The sequence below is a fragment of the Notamacropus eugenii genome, chromosome 1 (assembly GCF_028372415.1).
Source record: "Notamacropus eugenii isolate mMacEug1 chromosome 1, mMacEug1.pri_v2, whole genome shotgun sequence".
NCBI lineage: Eukaryota > Metazoa > Chordata > Mammalia > Diprotodontia > Macropodidae > Notamacropus > Notamacropus eugenii.
In genome coordinates this window covers 357,518,500-357,540,419 of record NC_092872.1, presented here as the reverse complement: position 1 = coordinate 357,540,419, position 21,920 = coordinate 357,518,500, and positions in this window count along the sequence as shown.

Sequence of the window (21,920 nt, the reverse complement as noted above, 5' to 3'; positions counted from 1 at the left end):
ATAATTTTAAAATTGTTTCTCCTGGATCGATTTTCTAGGTTAGTTGTTTTTCCAATGAGATATTTCACATTGTCTGATAATTTTTCATTCCTTTGGCTTTGTTTTATAATTTTTTGATTTTTCATAAAGTCATTAGCTTCCATCTGCTCCATTCTAATCTTTAAGGAATTATTTTTTTTTCTGTGAGCTTTTGGACCTCCTTTTCCATCTGACCAATTCTTATTTTTAGGGCATTCTTCTCCTCATTGACTTTTTGGATCTCTTTTGCCATTTGGTTTAGTCTAATTTTTAATGCATTATTTTCTTCAGCATTTTGGGCGTCTCTTTCAGCAAGCTGTTGACCGTTTTTTATGATTTTCTTGTATCACTTTCATTTCTCTTCTCAATTTTTGTTCTACTTCTCTTACTTCATTTTCAAAATCCTTTTTGAATTCTTCCATGGTCTGAGACCAATTGGAGGCTTTGGATATAGGAGCTTTGACTTTGTTGTCTTCTGTTTGTATGTTTTAGCCTTCCTTGTCACCAAAGTAAGATTCTATAGTCTGATACCTTTTCCAGTTTTTGCTCATTTTCCTAGCTATTTACTTGGCATTTGAACTCTGTATCAAGGTAGTTCTCTGCTTCCAGTGGGGATGGGGGGTGTACAGTCAGTCACTCAATCCTACCACAGTCTGTGGGTCTAGAGCTACAGAAACAGTCAATGTCACTGCCTCTGCCCCTGCTCTCTGTGGATTCCTCCATGGGCTCCTCTACCCTCTCCACCATCCTGAGGCAGGAGCCAGACCACTCTACACTCTCATATAGGTCCCACTGGATTTTTCCACTGACCTTCCAAATTGTCCTCAGCGTTTGTGGTCATGAAGTATGGAAACCACTACTGCCCAAGATTCAGTCCACTCAAGGCCTATTCAGGTCCTGACTGTGCTGATGTAACCCACATTGGACTGTGCTCTGCTCCCAGCACAGCGCAATGGACACTTCTTGTGACCTTCCAGGCTATCTTGGACTGGAGATTTGTTTCACTCCATTATTCTGTGAGTTCTACAGGTCCAGAATTTGTTTAGTCATCTTTTACAGTTATTTGACTGGGTTTGGGGGAGAGCACTAGCAAGTCCATGCTGTTATTCTTCCATCTTGACCCTGACCCCAGAAGCAAACACTTTTGAGGAGGGACAGAGTCAAAGGAAAGAATAGAATTCATGGGAGGCAGGATAGGATGGGAGAAATATAGTTAGTCTTTTACAACATGACTATTATGGAAGTGTTTTACATGACTACATATGTATAACCTTTATCAAATTGCTTGGGTTCTCAATGAGGGTAGGGAGGAGGGAGGGAGAAAATTTGCTATTCAAAATTTTAAAAATGAACGTTAAAAATTGCTTTTGCATGAAACTGGGAAATAAGATATACAAGCAATGGGGTAAAGAAATCTATCTTGTCCTACAGGAAAACAGAAGGGAAGAGGATAGGAGAAAGTGGGTGAGGAGGTGATATAAAGGAGGACAGATTGGCAGATGGGGTAATCAGAATGCAAAACATCTTTGGATGGGAAAGGGAGATATGGGGAGAAAATACGGAACTCAAAATCTTGTGGAAGTGAATGTTGAAAACTAAAAAGAAATTAATAGAAAGAAAAAATAAATTAAAAAAGAAAAAGTTATGAAAATAGTTTTGGAGCAAATAGATAACTTCATAAAGCAATATTATGGTATGATAACAAGTAAATGCTACTGGATTTGCACATAGCAGCCTCTTAGTAAATGTTAATTGACTGACTGACTGAAACGCAACCACAGGAGGCTTTTCCCAGACAGAGAAAATGAAGCAGTTAAGATTAAAAAGTAGAGTCAAAAAGATTTTCCTTGGTGACACATCCATGTGAACTCAAACATTAATATATCAAGAAAGATGTATCAGATAAATAACTAAATCATAGATACTTGTTAATAAAAATAGAATGGGGCGGAGCCAAGATGGCGGAGTGAAAGCAACGACTCACCTAAGCTCCTGGAGAAACTCCTATGGATGTCTCTGGGGGGAGAGTCTGACCAGACTTTGGAGGTGTGGAATCCAGTGGGTGATGGACTTTGACAGATTCGGAGCCCAGGCTGGACCGGGGGGGCCACGGGAGGGATCTATTCCGCGGGGGTAAGACCCCAGCGCACAGTGCAGCGCGGTCAGCGCGGCAGGGCGGAGGGGACCAGGGGAGCCCGAGAGTGGTGGGGAAAACCAGCGGAGCAGGAGATAGGCCAGGCTGAGCCGGTGAAGCCGCTGAGTGCCAGACATCAGCGCAGCAGCCCTTGAGATCTTCAGCCTGGAGACGGACTTCGGTGGGTCGCTACTTGAGCTTCCGGGAGCTGGGATGGCGGAGTGATCAGTGGGTGCTCTATCCTCCCCGCTGATTACCGTGAGGGAACCATGAGGTTCTTCCCCAGATTGGTCCTGGATCGGCAGGAACAGCGGAGGGGGGCGGGTGGTCTCATAACACCAGAGGCTGGAAAAGTGGCAAAGGGGGATTCTTTCTACTGTGGTGGAGGCCATCTGGAGGGACAGACAACCCAGGGCAGAGAAAATTCGCACTGAGACCCAGGCAAGCCTCAGAGCCAGGAGACGAGCCCCAGGAGGGGCGGGAACACGTGTTAGCTTCTAGGCGTGCCCCAGCCCTCCAGGGGAAAAGGGAAGACAATAAGGAAGCTGGGATCACCATCCCCTGACCTTGCCTTTGCCTCAAGTCAGCTGAGGAGATCTCCTGAGACCAGATCACCCCTCCCACACACCTAACAAGCTAACCCCAGGGTTGATCTGGGAAACAAAAAACAAAAGCCTGCTTTTAGCCTAGACACACATCAGCTCAACTTAAAGATCTGTACCTTCTGACTGAAAGAACCAAAAGCTACAACACTCAGCCAACATCATGAATCGGAAAAAGCAGACGAAAAGTGAAAAAACCATAGAATCTTTCTATGGGGATAAGGACCAAAACACAAACACCAAAGAGGTTAGAGCTGAGACTGTACTTCCATCTGAAACCTCAGATGGGACTATGAATTTCTCGCAAGCACAACTAGATTACCTGGAACGTCTGAAAAAGGATATAAAAGAAAAACTGGCCAATGATTTTAAAACTATAAAAAAAGAATTCACTGATGAGAACATCACCCTGAAAAAGAAAATTGAAGAAATGGAAAAGGAAGTTCAAAAATTAACTGGAGAGAATAATTCCCTAAAAGGAAGAGCTAATCAAATGGAAAAGGAAACCCAAAACTTAATTGGGAAAATTGATCAGATGGAAAAGGAAACCCAAAACCTAACTGGGAAAATTGGTCGAATGGAAAAAAAGAAGTACAAAAGTTAAATGGAGAAAATAGCTCCTTAAAGGGAAAAATTGGTCAGATAGAAAAGGAGATGGAAAAGCTAACTGAAGAAAACACTACGATGAAGATTAGAATTGGGCAAGTAGAAACTAATGACTCAATGAGGCAACAAGAATCAGTCAAACAAAATCTAAAGAATGAAAAGATAGAAGAAAATGTAAAATATTTAATTGGAAAAACAACTGACCTGGAAAATAGATCCAGGAGAGAAAATCTAAGAATTATTGGCCTGCCAGAAACCCATGATGAAGAAAAGAGTCTGGACAATATCTTCCAGGAAATCATCAAGGAAAACTGTCCAGAAGTACTAGACTCAGAGGGCAAAATAGTCATCGAAAGAATCCACCGTTCCCCTCCCGAAAGGGATCCCAAACTCAAAACCCCAAGAAATATAGTTGCCAAATTCCAGAGCTATCAAGTGAAGGAGAAAATACTACAAGCAGCCAGAAAGAAACAATTCAAATATCAAGGACACACAGTCAGGATCACACAGGACCTTGCAGCTTCTACATTAAAAGATCGAAAGAATTGGAACCCAATATTCCGTAAGGCAAAGGAGTTGGGACTTCAACCAAGGATCAACTACCCAGCAAAGTTCAGCATAACATTTCAGGCAAGGAGAAAGTCATTCAACGAAATAAGGGATTTCCAGAGCTTCCTGACCAAAACACCAGAACTCAATAGACAATTTGATCTTCAAATGCAGGTCTCCAGAGAATCATAAAAAGGTAAACAGAGGGGAAAAAACAAAAACAAAAACTTGCTACTCAATTAGGGCAAACTGTTTACCTCCCTATAAGGGAAGATGATACCTGTTAATCTTGAGAACTGTGCAGCTATTATGATAAAAGGGATATATGTAGAGGGAACGGGCATAAAGTAAATGATGTCATGTCAAAAATATGATTTAAGTATGAGAAGGGAATGTAATAGGAGGTGTGGAAAGGGGGAAGCAGAAAATGGCAAATTATATCACAGGAAGAAGTACAAAACTATAGTAGAGGGAAGGAGGGGAGGTTGTTTGAGAGGTACTCTCATCTGATTTGTTCAAAGGAGGGAACGATAATCTTAAGTAGATAAGCCTAACTAGCTCTATAGGCAGTAGGAAGGGAAGGGGGAAGAAAGGGGAGGGTGGCTAAAAGGGAGGAAAGAAGCAATAAGAGTCAAGGGGACTAAAAGGGAGGGGGGTCAAAAGAAGGAGGGGAAGGCTGCAGGAGGAGGGGGAGAAAAGTGAATACTATTGAGCAGGGGAAGGGAGACAGGAGAGCTAAAAGCACAAATGGTGGGAAAGAGGTTGGAGGGAAATACACAGATTGTAATCATAACTGTGAATGTGAATGGAATGAACTTTCCCATAAAACGGAGACGGATAGCAGAATGGATTAAAAGCCATAATCCAACAATATGCTGCTTACAAGAAACACATTTGAAACGGGGGGATACACATAGGATAAAGGTCAAAGGATGGAGCAGAATATATTGTGCTTCAGCTCATGTCAGAAAGGCAGGAGTAGCAATCCTAATCTCAGACAAAGCAAAAGCAGAAATAGATCTAATCAAAAGGGATAAGGATGGAAACTATATCCTGCTAAAAGGCACCATAGACAATGAAGCAATATCATTACTAAACATGTATGCTCCAAGTGGTATAGCATCCAGATCCTTAGAGGAGAGGTTGGGGGAGTTGAAGGAAGAAATTGATAGCAAAACTATACTAGTGGGGGACCTCAACCTCCCCCTCTCTGAACTCGATAAATCCAACCTCAAAATAAACAAGAAAGAGGTTAAGGAGGTAAATAAAACTCTGGATAAGGTAGATATGATAGATCTTTGGAGAAAATTAAATGGGAATAGAAAGGAATATACTTTTTTCTCAGCGGTACATGGAACATTTACAAAAATTGACCATGTACTAGGACATAAAAATCTCACAATCCAGTGCAGAAAGGTAGAGATAATCAATGCATCCTTTTCAGATCATAATGCATTAAAAATTACATGTAATAAAAAGCCATGGAAAGAGAAACCAAAAATCAATTGGAAACTAAATAATCTAATTCTAAAGAAGGGTTGGGTTAAAGAAGAAATCATAGAAACAATCAACAATTTCATTCGAGAGAATGACAATAGTGAGACAACATACCAAAACTTATGGGATACTGCAAAAGCAGTTATTAGGGGAAGTTTTATATCTCTGAATGCTTACATAAATAAAATAGAGAAAGATGAGATCAATGACTTAGGCTTGCAGTTGAAAAAGCTAGAAAAAGAACAAATTGAAAATCCCCAAGTAAGTACCAAATTAGAAATACTGAAAACCAAAGGAGAGATTAATAAAATTGAAATCAAGAAAACTATTGAATTAATAAATAAAACCAATAGTTGGTTTTATGAAAAAACTAATAAAATTGATAAAGCTTTGGTTAATTTGATTAAAAAAAAGAAAGAAGAAAACCAAATTACTAATATTAAAAATGAAAGGGGTGAACTCACCTCCAATGAGGAGGAAATTAAAACAATAATTAGAAACTACTTTGCCCAACTTTATGCCCACAAATTCGATAATCTAAACGAGATGGATGAATATTTTAAAAAATACAAATTGCCCAGATTAACAGAAGAGGAAGTTGAATACTTAAACAACCCCATCTCAGAAAAAGAAATTGAACAAGCCATCAATGAACTCCCTAGGAAAAAATCTCCAGGGCCAGATGGATTCACAAGTGAATTCTATCAAATATTTAAAGAACAGTTAATTCCAATACTACATACACTATTCTTGAAAATTGGGGAAGAAGGAGTCCTCCCAAATTCTTTCTATGATACAAATATGGTTTTGATACCCAAACCAGGAAGAGACAAAACAGAGAAGGAAAATTATAGACCAATTTCCCTAATGAATATAGATGCAAAAATTTTAAATAAGATTCTAGCAAAACGAATACAGCATCTTATCACGAGATTAATACATTATGATCAGGTAGGATTCATACCAGGACTACAGGGCTGGTTCAATATTAGGAAAACTATTAGCATTATCGATCACATCAACAACAAAGCTAACAAAAACCACATGATTATCTCAATAGATGCAGAAAAAGCTTTTGACAAAATACAACATCCATTCCTACTAAAAACATTGGAGAATGTAGGAATAAAGGGAACTTTCCATAAAATAATAAGCAGTATTTATCTAAAACCTTCAGCAAGCATTATATGCAATGGGGATAAGCTAGATGCATTCCCAATAAGATCAGGGGTGAAACAAGGTTGTCCATTATCACCACTATTATTTAATATGGTACTAGAAATGTTAGCTGTAGCAATTAGACAAGATAAAGATATCCAAGGAATTAAAATAGCCAAAGAAGAAACTAAGTTATCACTCTTTGCAGATGATATGATGATTTACCTAGAGAATCCCAGAGATTCAAGTAAAAAATTACTTGAATTAATAAACAACTTTGGCAAAGTTGCAGGGTACAAAATAAACCCACACAAATCTTCTGCATTCCTATATATTAGCAACAAAGTCCAACAGCAAGAGATAGAAAGAGAAATCCCATTTAAAGTTAGGGTAGACAGTATAAAATACTTAGGAGTCTACCTGCCAAAACAAACCCAGGGATTATATGAACACAATTACAAGACACTTTTTGCACAAATAAAGTCAGATTTAAGTAAGTGGAAAAACATTAGTTGCTCATGGGTAGGCCGTGCTAATATAATAAAAATGACAATTCTACCCAAATTAATATACTTATTTAGTGCCATACCAATTAAACTATCAGACAATTACTTTCTAGAGCTGGACAAAATAATATCAAAATTCATTTGGAAAAACAAAAGGTCCAGAATATCAAAGGGACTAATGAAAAGAAATGCTTGGGAAGGTGGCCTAGCACTACCAGACCTCAAACTGTACTATAAAGCAGCAATTATCAAAACCACTTGGTATTGGCTAAGAAACAGAGAGGGAGACAAGTGGAATAGACTTGGCACTCAAGATGCAGTAGGCAAGGAATATAGCAACCTTCTGTTTGATAAACCCAAGGACCCCAGCTTCTGGGATAAGAACTCATTGTTTGACAAAAATTGCTGGGAAAACTGGATAACAGTGTGGCGGAAATTAGGCATAGACCCATACCTGACACCGTACACAAGAATAAAGTCCAAATGGGTACATGATTTAGGTATAAAGATTGATACCATGAATAAACTGGAGAAGCAAGGAATAGTGTATTTATCAGATCTATGGAGAAGGGAAGAATTCTTTACTAAAGGAGAGATAGAATGCATTATGAAATGCAAAATGGATAACTTTGATTACATTAAACTGAGAAGTTTTTGCACAACCAAACCCAATGCAACCAAAATCCGGAGGGATGTAGTAAATTGGGAAAGAATTTTTACAGCTAAGCTCGGGGATAAAGGCCTCATTTCTAGAATATATAGAGAACTGATCCAAATGTATAATCATACAAGTCATTCCCCAATTGATAAATGGTCAAAGGATATGAACAGGCAATTTTCAGAGGAAGAGGTTAAGGCTATTTATAACCATATGAAAAAATGCTCTAAATCACTATTGGTTAGAGAGATGCAAATCAAAACAACTCTGAGGTACCACATCACACCTATAAGATTGGCAAACATGACAGAACAAGAAAATGATAAATGCTGGAGAGGATGTGGGAAAGTTGGAACACTAATTCATTGTTGGTGGAGCTGCGAGCGCATCCAACCATTCTGGAGAGCAATTTGGAACTATGCCCAAAGGGCTACAAAAATGTGCATACCCTTTGACCCAGCAATATCGCTACTAGGACTATATCCCCAAGAGATCATAAAAATGGGAAAGGGTCCCACGTGTACAAAAATATTTATAGCAGCACTCTATGTAGTTGCCAAAAACTGGAAGTCAAGGGGATGTCCATCAATTGGGGAATGGCTGAATAAATTATGGTATATGAATGTAATGGAGTACTATTGTGCCATAAGAAATGATGAAGAAGAAGACTTCAGAGAGGCCTGGAAGGACTTATATGACCTGATGCTGAGTGAAAGGAGCAGAACCAGGAGAACTTTATGCACAGCAACAACCACAGTGTGTGAGAGTTTTTTCTGGTAGACTTAGATTTTTGTAATAACACAAGAACTTCTTACCAAAAAAAAAAAAAAAAAATCCCAATGGAGGATCTCAAGGCAAAATGCCTTCCACACTCAGAGAGAGAAATATGGAAGTCACTCACATATTGTAGCAGATCATGTTTGTGTATGTGTATGTGTTTGTGTATCATGTTCTGATTTGTTATACGATTTCTTTCATTTATCTTAGTCTGACTACATAGCATGACTATAGTGAAAATATACTCAATAGGAAAGTATATGTAGAATCTATACAGAATTGTATGCAGTCGTGGGGAGGGAGGGGGGTAGTGGGGAGTAGGTGGGGAGGGATAAAATCGCAATTGTATGGCAGTGATTGTTAAACATTACAAAATAAAAAAAATAAAATAAAATAAAAATAGAATGGCTTATACTAGCAATTCCAAATCAGGTTGCCACCAGAAATTACAGAAAGGTCATTATCCTTAAGTAACACAGACCTTCTGATTGATGCAGATGACATTATATGACTACAAGTTAAAAAATTTTAGCATCTAATTGATACTTAGGAAGACATAATCAAGTATCTAGAATTTCACACAAAAACTAACTTTTTATAAATTAACAGACAATTAATCTCTATATTACAATAATAACCCAAAATGTCCTTGAAAATTCATCAAATTAATTGGATTGGAACTGGAGGATTTTTACAGACAGAACTATTGTCTTTGACTGGGTATAGCACTAATTCATTCAGACTATATTTTAAATTGACCTCACTGCATGAAATATCTCACTGCACCAAATCTACAAACTACATGTGATTAAAACTTTCAAAATATAGAGACCTAGTGGAAGAAAATTTAACCATGTGAAAACAAGATAAGATACCTGTCATTTTTAATCATTCTACCTGATATCTATTACTCCAAGATTAAAAAGAAAATGCTTTGGTTGACTTTTAAAACCCATAATAACCTAGTCCCCTTTCTATCTTTCTAGGCTTTTTATACCTTCCTCCCTTCTACATGATCAGCAGTCTAGTGATACTGTCTTCCTTACTATTTCTTCAACAGGTCACTCCATCTCCTGACTCTGGTTTTCCCTGTCTGTTCTCTGTCTGGAATTTTCTCCCTCCTTATTTCCAAGTTCTGGATTCCCTGACTTCCTTCTACAGGATCAATATGGGTGTCTCTATGTCCCATTGATAGAACCCAATGTATATTTTCAGGAGTATGGAAGCCACAGGAAGCCAGAATTTTGTATCTGGTGACCCAGTCACCCAAATCCCTCACTCCCTCACTTCAATCCCATTTAAATCCAAAGGTCAACCACAAAGTCAACTAATCCTGATGACTAATACCAATTGTTCAGGATCATTCATTGCTCAGGCAAGTTTAGTGAGCAGAACATAGTAAAACATTCATGGACCCTATAAAATTTAATTAAAAATTAATTTAATTAACAATAAAAATATTTTTAAAAGATATAAGCACAGATCCAGGTGTATACTACTTCTGTCCTTTCCACATCTGCCTTGATGGCAACATCCAGTTACTGCTTCCCAAGACAAAGGATATTCTGTCCAGCCTGATGAACTGTAACTATTCATTGACTGTTCTTTTTTTTTATTTCAGGAGGACAGAAAGCAATGACCATGATCCCAGTCTTAATCCCCCAGAATAATTAAATCTGTAGGATGGCCTCCTTGCCTCTTAAAAGAAAAAAGCAGACCAATCTATGTAAAAATAAATTACTTTTCTAACACAATGAAGAAAAATAAAAGTTTAGCCAAGTTCTTCAAAATGTCAGCAACCTTGTGAGAGGAAGGAGGATCTGAGTCACCATTTTATTTCCTAATCTTTATGCTGCTTTTCAGCAAGACTAGCCACACCTTCCTCTCCACGAGGGCCTCTTCCAAGACAGGATGGATCCTGGTGATGAAATATTGTAGGTGAGCAGATGCTGTTTCCTTAAATCAGAGCATTTGTTATGGAGATTTGACAGATTCTTGTCAATAAAGGTAGAAAATTTAAAACATGTGACTTTCCTCTCTTTGGGAAAATAGCACGTATGGAAATATTTCAGCTTTAGCTTTTTCCTTGGAAACTGAGCATTCTTTTCCTTGGGAAACCCAAATGCATTAGGTTTCTCAACATTTATTCTCCTAAACAAACTTTTGAGTTCACTAATTGAACAAATTGAGATTAAATCAATCAATCAATCAATAAGGAACCAATTGTGAGCAATTCCTTAACTAGGAAAAAGAAAAAATAAAACTCCTTGATTTTAAATATTGAAGTTCATTCTTAACTCAATCATAACATTTCCCAAGGGTATCCTTATAGCTCATTTTATACAACTCTCTTCTATTTAGATGGTAAAGATAAGAAGACTCAGAGAAATGGAATAACTTGTTCAAGGTCACATTGATGGTAGTTTACTATTTAATAACACTTTATAATTTACAAAGCACTTTCATATCTCTTGGCTCATGTGGCAGTTCACTTCATCCTCCATGCAAATGTCATTAAGTCCATTTTATTTACAAGCAAACTGAGGTCTAGACAGTTTAAGTTACTTATCCAAAGTTACCCAGCTAATTACAGTCTGGATTTGAACCCAGATCTTCTGACACCAAAACCAGTTTTCTTTTTGTGATATCACAGATTATAAAAGATTCCCAAGTTTCTTTTCTGTAAAATGGAAAAGAAAAGGCAATTGGCAATCAGGGCAACTGTCAATGATTTTGAAAAGCCAAAAATGCGTAGCCAATAGGCAAATGGATTTTAAATAAACATATATGTGTAATATAAATATAAATAAATAAAATAAATTTTAGAAGCTTCCAATTTCAAAAGAATTATAATTGACAGTCAGAATGTGGAAAGAGACCTACTAAGTTCTGAAGTCAGGAGACCTGGGGTCAAGTTTTGGCTCTGCCAACATTCACCTCTCTGAGCCTCTTTTTCTCCTCTGTAAAATGCATTGGGGGCACCTAAGTTGCACGGTAGATAGAGTGCTGGTCCTGGAATCAGGAAGACTCATCTTCCTGAGTTCAAATACAATCAAGCCTCAGACACTTGCTAGCTTTGTGGCCCTGGAAATGTCACTTAACTCTGTTTGCCTCAATTTCCTCATCTGTAAATGAGATGGAGAAAGAAATGGCAAATGATTCTAGTATCTCTGCCAAGAAAACCCCAAAAGGGTCGTCGAGTCAGATACTACTGAAAAATAATTTAACAAAACCAAAAAATGAGGATAAAAATACTCACACTTCATACCTCCCAAGAATGTTCTAAGGAAAGTCTTTTGTGAACATTGAAGTGTGATAGGAATGTGTTTCTGCTGGATCCGAACCTCTCTGAGGGAAGGAGCATCATATTATCTGGACTTTGTATTTTCTCTGGCACCTATCACAGAGCTTCACAAAAGTAGGTATGTAATAAATATTTTTATTGTGTTATTGTAATTGTATAACTTGGACAAAGAATGATCTCCCTTCCAAGTTTAATATTTCCTGATTTTATGATCATTTAGGGGCAAAAATACTAGAAGAAAAAAAAGAAAAGAAAAAGGGAGAGAAAAAATCCATTTTGGCCAGAATTATCTGAATTGATATTCCTTATGATTACCAATTCATCAGGTAATTTGCAAGTCTCCTTCCTGCCCACCCCACCCCCCTTTGGTTGCCCCAGGGCCCTGGACATTCAGCCTGTCTGTCACCTAGGATCACCAGCTCCTTATTAAAGGAAACGTCCAGTCTGCATTGTAATCTCTCCACCTGGTAATTATCCAGCATGTAATAGGACTTGAGGGTGGGGGAAGAGAGAGAGAAAAAAAAACCTGAAGGTTAGTGGAGGTGGACAGAGGTGAAATACTTCCAATATCAGCATCCTATGCCTTATTCAGGCAAAATAAAAAGTCCTCATTACTAAATCACAAAGCAATTAAAAAATTAAAAATTTCATAAGACCCAACATAAAAGAAATACAAGTGTTTAATGATGGATTATAAAGTGAAAGTGGGAGAGAGAAAAAAAAAAGGAAAAGCTCCCTTGTCTCAGGGGCTTCCCTCACAGCCTGTGATACTGATTTCTGTCCTCACCCTCACACAAGCCGAGAGAACTAATAAATTCCTGGCTCCCCTGCCTGGGAGCCAAGGCCGATTAATATCTGCCTACCTTGTTACCTAATTCATTATGGAATAGCAGTTAATTTGATTTGATATTATTTTAATAAAATTCTGTAATATATTAGATTGTTTCAGGCTATCAAAATAATTTTCCAATTATTACGGTTACTCAAGCAAGTCTTTTTTTTTCCCTTCATGAGCGGCAGTTGGTCTGACTCAGAATACATTAGCTCCTACAGCTTCATCCTGGCCAGAGGAACACGGAGTATATGCATGATTACACCAGAAATGTTACTGCCAGGAACATGTGCCTGTAGTTCAAGGCAAAGAGGCCACAGACTGATGTGTAATTATGGCCCCATGACGTCAGGAACATGGTGATAACCCCTTTCCATTTAGTGGATTAAATGGAAAACAATGTAAACTAAACAAACATTATGAACTCATAGATTCCGAGTCTCTCCTAGCTGGAAGAGGCCTTAGAGATTATCTATTTCAACCCTTACCTGAAAAAACAAGTTTTGTGATCACTCCGCTCACAAGTGATCATTCATTTTCTGCCTCACCACCTCCAGGGATGGGAAAGAAAGGAGCCCCATCCCTTGTTGGGGACTTTTTAATCTTAGGCACTCATTTTGTTAAGGTGAGATACATTTGCCTCCCTTCTGTCTTCCACCTATTCCTGCCCTTCAGAACCAGAAAGAGTAAGCCTACCCTAGGTATTGATATCAATAGCAATTAAGGTGTCTTTAACAGTTTGAAGTTTATCAAGGGCTTTCTTTGCAATGATCCTGTGAAACAGATAATCAAGTATTATCATCACTGTTATTTTATACATGTGGAAACTGACTTCATCATCATAAAATCAAAGTGGGAAGAAAACTCACTTGGGTCACATTAGCTTTTGGCTATCAGAAGAAGTGTCAGTACTTAGAGCTAGAAGGAGCATTAGAGAATTTTTTGTTTACTCATCCTTTTACACATGAGGAAACTAGGACCCTGAGATATTAAGTTGGCCAAGTTTGCAGAATTGGCATCACAGTCAAGATTTGAACCTAAGTCTCTTGACTCTGGCTTCACTGCTCTTTCTATATTATAACCTAGATACTCTATCAACTTCTGTCTCTAAAAAGCTTTAAGATTTACCAAGAGACTACACTCTGAATGACGTGTGGAAAATATCATTACACCCATTTTGCAGATGTGAAAACTGAATCTCAACCAGATGGATTAATTGTTCATAGACGCATCTAATAAGTAAGAGAGTAGGCATTTGAATTCAGGTCTCCTAATTCCAGATCTAATACTTATGACAGGATATTTCCAAGAAATGAATTACAAAAGGATGTCTTAAGTCTGGATCTGTGAATGCCATTGTTTCTGCATTATATGAAATAAAATAAAAACTCCTCTAACTGCCAGAATTTACAGTGTGGCACAGACAATACTAATATAACCTTAGTTTTATAGTCTATTGGTATAAGACTCTCATCTGATTTGTAGAGATGAGTACTCTGCCCTGTGTGAAGGGTGAGGGCAGAGTGGTTGAGAATAAGAGAGAGAAGAATTCTTCAGTTTTTGTCAAATCATAAGTTATCCCAGGTTCTGTAGTCACTTTAGGTACTTCTGGCTTCCAACTCAGAGAGGGAAGATGAAGAGACCAACCCCACTTCAAACTGCTGAAGGAACAGAATATGGAAAGACACAGGAGGTACAGGGAGTCTCTGTCATGACCCTATTCCCAGAGAATTAGGGAAAACTTTCCCTTTGGTAAAGTCTAGGATTTTCTCCCTTGGTTGAGCTGTTACCTCACTCCCAATGGGAGATCTCCTTCACTCTGCACTATCTGGTATATATTTTCTTATATATACCTTCTCTGACTACTGTCTTGCTACCAATTTGGATAAAGATTTTCTTAGATAAATGTGAGGTGTATTCATTGTGGAATTGTTATATGGAATGAAAGGGATCAAGCCTTGGATATAGAGTGTGAAGTCCTTTCCTCCCTGAACAATGAAATCATGATCAGAAGTTAGTTCGAACCTGATCAGATGCCCTAAATTAATAATATTTAAGGAAGTAGATAGATATAATTCTATCCTGCCACCCCTTTTCTCTGAGGGAAGAGAAGACTATGACTCCAAATTCCTGCTTCTCCTCCTGGTGGGAATTAAAGTCTACCTTAGAGAAGGGTGAAGGGAGAAGAGGCTAGATATATGCGTTCTGTCTTCCTTTAAGAATCACAAAGATACCCCCATGGTACATGCAGGGGGGACAGACTGCACAATGTGGGCCCTGTTACTAAGAACATATATCCAAAACGACAACAACAATAAACACGTTTATATTACAGTAGAGAAACTGCTCAGAAATAAAATGTCTCTTTTTATTCTCCCTTCCTAGCTATCTCCAATACCATGAAGCCTGCACACTAGCCATCATTCTTATTTCCCTGCCCTCCTTTCACTGACACAGTCTTGGACTCACCCCTAGATCACTGAATTTTTATTGGTGAACTTCTGCTTTCCCTTGATGGACACCATGCCTCCACACCACCTCCTAGATGGACTTCTATACACCATGCTGCCTGAATATAGCCATCATCCTCCTCTGCCCCCAACTAGAATCTTGGACTCTGCCTTTGAGACACTGGGCTCTAAGATGTGAGATGTAATTTCATCTTGCCCAGAATCAAGCCTTCATGCCATGTCTTAGACATCTCCACACCATACTCAATCATTTCCAGTTCCTCTCTATGTATGGTCTTTTTCTTTTTATAATGTAAGCTGTTTTGAGGACAAGAACTTCCTTATATTTATATTTTCAGTACATAACACAGTTCCTGGAATAAAGTAAATGCTTAAAAACTGCTTTTTCTATGCATGTATGTACGAAGTATCTATGTATGCATGCATGCATGCATGTATGTATGTATGTATGTCTCTCTCTCTCTATCTACCTGTGAGTCAAATCTGCTTTATTTGATGAAGTGATGGTGGCTAGTAGGCCCCGTTATTTAGATGAAGAAAGTAAGTCTTAACCTTGTTCAAGATTTACAAAGATCTGAGATCACACAGCAGCTCAACCAGAATCTCTCTGGGTCTTCCTACCCATAGGAATAAAGAGCTCCTGACTTCTCTCTTCTTTGAGTTGAAGTGGCTCCTGAAATTCCAAATTCTTCATTGTCTGTCTGACTTTTGCTGCTGATTTTTCCTTCCATTTAACCCTGAATAAAATAGTCTTTTCCAACTTTCTTAGGAGGTTAAGTTTCTGAAGAATTCTTACCCTACCCTTTTAAATGAATCTTCACATATACGAAGAAGTTAGTCCAACAACATTGACTGATTCTTCAGCGTAGGCAGAACTTGATCAAGAAAGCAAACAACGGGCATTTACTGAACTCCTACTATGTACAACACATTATACTGGGTGCTAGGGGAAATTCAAGTAATGTGTACTATCAATAATAGCAATGTTTATAAGGTGTTTTGGTTTGGTTTGGTCAGGTTTTGATTTTTGCTAAGGGAAGGACAGAATCCAAGGTATGTTCAAGTTATCTTGAATAGACTTAGTATAAACATTCATAACTCAGAAGTTATCGAAGGCCACAAATCAGGACCTGATATTGCTTCACTGATTGTCTAGGACAGAGAAAATGTTAATATGCATTATTAATCTCCATGATTAAACTTAAAAGTGTATTGTTCATAATTTTTTTTCCTGAGAAATTGTTGTTAAACATTTACCAAAACGCCTTTTGATAGAATTATTGCTTAGTGGGGTGGGAAGGCGACATTATGAGGGGAGATGGACAATAACAGAAAATGTAAATAGCCTGGAAATAAAGCCTATTTTCTTTTTCTTCTCTTATTTCCTTCTTTCTTCCTTTCTTTTTTTTTCTTTAACAAAGAAGAATGCTCTTCAAACTAGGAAGAATAGTCCAAAAAAAAAATTGTTAATAGGTGTTAGAGGTAGGCCTGACTCAAGCCAAGTGTCATTTTCATTCACATTTGCTTTGGGGATAAAATGAGTCATTCTTAGGTCATTGAACAGTTAGCAAGGGAAGTTTATGCAACTCCAGTATAAAAAGAACAATCATATGGATAGAACTTCTGAAAACAAGCATAGTCAGCAGAGACGTTTGCCAAATCTGAAGGACTCCAAACTCACATGGGTGGGTCTTTCTATGCATTTAGTTGACCAGAAAGTCATGTCAATAAAGTTAATGGCTATCAGGAAGCAACATCAAGGGAAACACAGCTTGAACTTTACCAATCAAGTCTCAATTCTGCCTCCTTTTAGGGAAAATGTAGCCTCTCCCAGTGGATAGTGAGTAGCGGGTGTAGGGGGACCCTAGTGGACATTGGTACAATCACAACAGGAAGACAAAACTTGTTAGTAAGTAAAGGTGGATAGCCGCTTATCAGATAATTTGTAGAAGGGATTCTTGTTCATGTGTGGTTTGGCAAAGACAGTACCTGAGCTCTCTTACAAATCTTAGACCCTATAATAGTGTGAAAAGAGTAAGAACACTTTAGTTCCCTTCAGTGAAATCAAGATACCTGACCTCCAAGTCACCTGGACCTTACAAATAACTTTATTCTGCATTTCTGTATTCATGTAATATCATCCAGGTAAATGATCTCTAGACTGGAAACAACAAATCAATGAAAAGATGAAACTTGAGGAAACTTAGAACATCACAAGAGAGCATCTAGTTATCTTTGATAAACGGAAGTCATGCGATCCAGACAAATTTTGTCAGCCAATTTTGTTTGTATCTTTACAGAATCACCTAGTCAACTTCAAGGTCCACACTTACCTGGACAAGAATTTTCCTCTACCATATACTCAACAATTGTTTGTCTAGCTTTGGCATGAGGGTTCGCAGTGAAGAGGAATCCCTGACTTTCTGAGGTTGGTCCCTCTCACTCCTGTATATCTAATTGTTAGGAATTTGTTTCATTTGCCACTTTCTTTATCCTTCCATCAATCTCTCAGATCTTTTTTAGTTCCTCCTCATAGGGCCAAACAGAACAAATCTAATCCTTCTTCAAATACTTGGAAGGTCTTCTAATACTTAGGGGCAGCTCTCATTCTCATTAAGTCTCCAAGTTAAATGCTCTCAGATCCTGCTAATAATCTTCATATAGTACAGGAACCTGCTGGTAAATATTTAACAACCAGCCTTCTGGGGAAGAGGGGATGTATCCGTGACACATTTTTAAGTTTAATTGGAATTATTAACATTTCTTCACTTCCTTAAGTCTAGACAATCAACAACAACAAAAATGAAGCCTTGATTTGAAACACTTGCTGATTCACAGGATCTAAGTGTTCACAGGAGCCAATTTGAGTTCACTCCAATGCATTTCTGATAACCTTGAGGCACTTCACCGTGCTGGTCACCTTCTTCTGAATGCTATCAGGTTTATCAATATTCTTCCTAAAACATGGAATATAGAATGAACACAATATTTCAGATATGATATGATTAGGGGCTGGTATCTAATTAGTCCCCGTAATTATGTTTCACTTAGAGTAGCCTAAGATTACCGTAGGATTTCTTGGTTGCCATATCACACTATTGACTCACATTGAACTTGTAATTCATTAAAATGTTTACATGTTGGTTTTTTTTCAGATAAACTGTTACTTAGACATTCCGTACCCAATTTAGACTTGTGAAATTGAATTTTTAACCCAATGTATGTCTTTGCATTTATCTCAATTCAATTTACTATTACGTTTTACCTAACGTTCCAGCATTTCAAGATCATTTTGGATCCAAATTGCCATTCAGTACCTAGTTATAATCTCCAACTTTGTACCATCTGCATACTTTTAAGTAGGAAATCTGTGTCTTTATCCCAGGCAATATATTTTTAAATGCAAAAGTACACTTGGTCCAAGGACAGATTCATAGGTCATTAGATTAAAGATCTCTAAGGATTAATAACTACTCTTCATGTCAGCCAGCTGGTCAATAAGCACTTATTAAGTACCTGCTGTGTGCCAGGCACTGTGTTGAGTGCTAACAATACAAAGAAAGGCAAAAGATGGGCCCTGCCACGGAGGAGCTCTCAATCTAATGGTGGAGACAACATGTAAACAACTAGGAACAAACAAGCTATCAACAAGAAAAATTGTAGATAATTCAGGCAAGTCATCAGCTCTTAATCTATCAAACTAAATCATCATCCATCCCATATCTCTATATTGTCCATACGTATTTTGGTAAAATCTAGATCAATTAAAGTAATAGTAAACCCTGATTTATGAGTTGAATGACTGTCATAAAAAGAGAATCGGGTTAGTGTGGCAGCCCTTTTTTTGATGAAGCCATGCTGGCTCGTTGTGATTACCACTCTCATCATAAGTTCATTAAACATCCCTTTAATAATACATTCTGGTATGTGTAGAACCCATATAAGATTTCTTGCTGTCTCAGGAAGAGAAGGAGAAGGAAGGGGGAGAAAATTTAAGACTTATGGATGTTATTCTTGAAAACTGAAAACAAATAAATTAATTAAAAAATAATAAAACATTCTGCAATCTTGTTGTGAATCTAAATCCATTTAGTTGGTCTATAGATTGAAGAAGCCATTATCTTCCCTTTTCTGAATAACTGTATTTTGCCTTTATCCAGTACTATATCATGCCCTCACCCTCCAGGCTCTCAAAGCTTCAGTGGTGGGATCTGATCATGAAGGGAGCCAGGCAGTGGCATTTGTGGACTTCTGAGAAAGACAGAGACAGAGAGACAGAGAGGGAAGGGCAGAGACAGAGAGAAAGAGAAATAAAGACAGAGAGAAAAAGAGAGATAGACAGAGACAGAGAGAAAGGCAGGGAAAAATGAAAAGCAATTTTCAGTGGCATATGTGCTTCCTTCTTCTTTAGACCTAGCTGGTAGTACAGTGTATAGCGTACTGGGCCTGAAGTCAAGAAGATTAATTTTCCTGAGTTAAAATCTGGCCTCAGACACTTACTAACTGTGTGATCCTAGGCAAGTCATTAACCTTGTTTCCCTCAGTTTCCTCATCTGTAAAATGAGCTGGAGAAGGAAATGGCAAACCACTCTAGTATCTTGGCCGGAAAACCCTAAATGGGGTCATGAAGAGTCAAACACAACTGAAAATGACTGAGCAACCATAACAAAAGGATTATAGGATTTTTTCATTTCTGCACAATCTTTGAAAGATTATTAGTCAGGAATCATATCCCCCCCATTGTGTCAGTACTCACTCTTTCTATGAGATACAGTTCATCTGGAGCTGTTATATTAATTCATCAGATGGTTATGTGCTCTCTTACTAATACTCTACTTACATACGATTTTAATTCTCCATTTCCCATTTTGTTTGTCTTTTCTAGTCCAAAGTCCATTCTTCTGGGAAGACAAAACATAAGCAAAATTAAATTCCACTAACACTTTTTTCTCTCTCATATATTAACATTGCTCCATCAATCCTAAGCTACATTCTTATTCCTTCTTCAACCCTCCATGCTCCACAACATAACTTTAACATGAAAGCACTTTCAACATGTCGTTACCATTCCTTATCAACCTCTAAGTCTTCTGACTTTTAGTTTTTCTCTCATTATTGCTTCAGTACCATGCCATACTACTTGTCCTCAGCTTCCTACCCTTCAAAGCTTCCACCTTGTATTCATATCTTCTTTCCAGATTATTGGCTGAGCAGTTCCTCATAATAACCATTAGTCTCTTTAGACAAGTTTGTCCTTTCCTCCTAATTAGAAATGTTTTTCATCGAGTCTTTGGAATTTTACTCTTGAGAGCTTACAACCTTTCTAATGATGAATTCCTCCATGGAATTCAGAACATACAAACTTACCTATCCATTTTCTGAATCTTTTATAATATGGTTTTCCAAATTCTAGGATGTATCTCAGTCTATGCTCAACTTTCCTCTCCTGTTCTATCATATATTCTAAGATCACCATCATTTTCCCTTTCATTCTAGTTCAGCACCTCCAACTGGCTACAAGCTCTATCAAGAGAGGATTATATAGGGGCATAGGAAAGATCCAGGCAAATTATTCTGGGATATTTTGAGGCAGATAGGTTATTCTCAGAGGAAGTCTCATCTGATCTGAACCTTAAAGGAAAAGAAGGATTTTAACAAGCTTTAAAATGAGGCAAAAATCTTGTCCAGACATGGGGAATAGCCCACTGACATTACAAGGAAATGCAGGAGGAAAATTCATCTAGTCTAAGTGAATCAGAATTTGCAAAAAGAAAGTAGTATAAAAGAAGACAAGGAAGAACTCAAGTCTATTTGTCACTGAGTCCAGCCATCTATCACCTCTACCACAGTCTTAATAAATCAGTCATGGATCTGAAGTCTTCTGATTGACTTCAAGTACAAATAAAGTCTCTTCCAGGTATTTTCCCCCCATTTTACAGATGATGAAACTGATGTACATAGAGGTTAAGTGATTTTCTGTAATTTGTGGCCCATTATCATAACTCTGAACTTACATGGACCATATTCAGTATTTCATGGTCTCTTAATGGCTGAGTCCCTACCTGACTCCATATGTTTTAACTCTACCATGGAGCTATTCATTCTCTCTGCAAGCATCAGAACACAGAACAGTTTTGTTAAAATACATGGTTATATCATTGTACCTCTAGCCACTCAGTACAATTTCCTTTCTCCCTCCCACAGAGGGCATGTCATGAACATCTCTAAAAACAAGAAAACAAACAACAAATTCAGAATACCAAAAAGTGAACTTAAAGTAGACTAAGTCAAGGTGAGGTCTTCAGTATAAAGAAGAGTCTGGGTAAGTCCACTCACCTGTTTCCTTCTAGAGTCTTGGTTTATTCCTGTTTTCTAAGACCCATGTGCCCAACACAAATTGCATCCCTAACTCTGTCTTAGAATTCTGTGCTATTCTGGGGATACCACCAGATCAATGAAGCTCCCAACAGGCCTCAGGTAGTCTTTATCACTTGCCAGAAGCCCCTCCTACCTTTGTCCTGTCCTTGGCTCACATACCTCATTGCCATATCATATCCTAGAAGTCCCATTTTCCACATGGCTACTCCTGCCTTGAAGCTCTTCTCTCTGTCTCCTTTGCACATGTAATATGGGAAAAGGACATGGCTCTTTTCTAGCAATTTAGATATTCTTGGCCACGAAAGCTGGGAATGGAGGGATTTGTCCAATTCCTTTCAGTGTAAGGAGAGGCCATCTCCTAGGTCTACCACCTACCAAAGGCACAAAGGTAGCCAGTATCAAGACCATGATGCAAACCTAGGTCATCTAA